Source organism: Culex pipiens, chromosome 3, assembly GCF_016801865.2.
Source record: "Culex pipiens pallens isolate TS chromosome 3, TS_CPP_V2, whole genome shotgun sequence".
In the NCBI taxonomy this organism is placed as follows: Eukaryota; Metazoa; Arthropoda; class Insecta; order Diptera; family Culicidae; genus Culex; species Culex pipiens.
The window spans coordinates 72,267,252-72,269,712 of NC_068939.1; positions in this window are offsets into that span (position 1 = coordinate 72,267,252).

The window sequence follows — 2,461 nt, forward strand, 5'->3', positions numbered from 1 at the left end:
TGAAGCTAAAACAGTTATTTATTTTCCAGATTTTTGAAGCCTGAGAGAAACAAAAAGTTTAACATTTGAAATGGATGTCACAAAGACATTTCAAATAATGTTTCTTGGATTGAACTGGTGGTAGATTTTACATTGAAGAAACCTGAGGCCAACATTTGAAACAAATCCATACAGGCTTAAACCTTTACAACCCAACCAGGCCTCCAGATCGACTTCGATGTAAAATCGCCAAAAATCCAGTTTCTTGAATTTGAATTTGAGTCCAATCGTTGTGAAGATACAGCGGTTTTTAAAAAAATATGTTGAAAAAATAGGTTTTTTTGTGGTTTTTGGCGATTTCTATATGACAGACTTGATTTTTCAGTCTCGTAAAAATATTTTTAACGGAAAGCTCGTCCAATTTCCCATAAGTTTGTCTTTGACAGCTTTTCTGTTGGATGTATGGGCTTACAGATATAAGCTTTAAAAGATGCTCATAACTGAAAAAAAGAATATTTTTTTCAGTGTGATAAAAACCTTGATAGTAAATAACAGTGTTGCGATCCTCACGCGCTCGTGAGCGCTCATTCGTGAGGAGGAGCGCTGCGCGAGCTAGCTCACGTTTGCCCGCGCTCACGTTTGCTCCGATTTTTTCAGCTCGCGTTTGCCCCAAGCTCGCGCTCGCGCTCATTTTTCGCTCACGGAGCGCTCACTTTGGAAGTATCGCGAAACGAATCGCGATTTTTTTCATTTTTGAGAAAGTTTATTTTCATTAACTATGTTTTTGAATAATAAATTGGATTCGCAAGGGTCAACTCATATTGGAGACCTACAGTCAGAGTTAAAAATATAAATATTTTCGAATAAATCGGCCTTACCTCAACAATAGTTAAGGTAAGCAGAGACAATTGCTGGGGTAAGGGTATGAGCGCGTAAACAAAAATGACTGAAAACCTTATAAAAACTTACAAAACAATGTATAAATTCAAGAAGATTTATGCTGTAGTAAGTTTGATTCAATGTTATGTGATTGGTTGATTAACATGAAACATTAAACTGTTTTATGTACCTGTTTGTTGACTACCTTTTCCAGCGGGTCAGAATTAGCAACCATTAAAAAAAGTCATTCCGTTTAATGAATCGTTCAGTGCTTGGAAACGGCTGATCATTTTTTATAAAGTTAATCTTTCTCTTTCGTATTCTAGAAAATAGGGTAAATTGTTGAAACAGTTCTTTTTTCACAAAAAAGAAACTCCAAATTTCTAGTGTTTGAAATAACCCATTTGAATGAAATAATATAAATTGTCATTGTTTTGTTTTACCACATAAAGGGTGGCTCCTCAATTATATAAAACACTTCCGCTTTTTCCTTTTTGTGTTTTTTTAACCACTTTGAGTCCGGATTCTAAAAACTTGAAATAAACACAATTCGTCAATTAATTATTTGTACATATCAGTGCTTCGCGTCAATGAATTTTTACATTAAGAATGAGTTAGCTCTTTGTTAGCTCACTCAAGAGTGAATCATTCTGTCCCTTGGATAATTCTGAATTTAAAATAGAACGTATATTTCGGTTTGTCCATTTCATTGCTTACTTTTGTTTGTTTGACCACTTTCTTGTTTGTTTTTGCTGCCTGTGCTGAGATAGTTCTAAAAACTTCGTTTCAAGCAGGCAGATGCTTCAACAGGGAAAAACTAGAGAGCCTGGAGCTTATCATCTCAAACCAAAAGTACCAATCGAAGCACGAGAACTGTCAAACAAAGGTACCAATCGAGCAAAATCCTTTGTCTTATGCTCGATTGGTACCTCCGTTTGACAGTTCTCGTGCTTCGATTGGTACTTTTGGTTTGAGATGTCCGTTCTCTGATAAGCTCCAGGCTCTCTAGGAAAAACAACTACCTACTTTGGCTCACCAGCTCACGTGAGCGCAAAACGCTCCGGTGAGCGTGAGCTGGAGCGAGCACGCTTTCCGTGAGCGCTCGCTCATTCGCAACCCTGGTAAATAAGCTTATGTAAATATTAAAACGAGTCAAATTGGGTTCTCTCATATTCCGGAGGTGTCCAAAAGGGGTCACCGGTAACCGGTTCCAGATTGGCCAGGATGGCTCAGCGATTAACGGCATTATCAAAGAAGGACATATCTTTCAATTTCATGAAGTTTGATATGCAACATGATGGGTTTTCGACAAAAAAAATCAAATTGGCCGTTCATCGGGTATCCGGGAACCGGTTCCAGGTTACCCGGAAGTGGCCACTAACACTCCGGAGTGGTTCTGGCAATCGTGTATTGTGTTTTTAGTAAGTTTTATGGATCAATTTCAACTATCATGAGAGTATTGGTATCACATATACGTGAAAAACAGTAAAATATGAACTTTTCGGATGTTCCGGATTTCCGGAACCGATAGATCATCTAGCCTTGGTATTAATATTTGTGGTCAAAGTACAGGTATACACCTGTAGAATGCAACCCGGAGCAT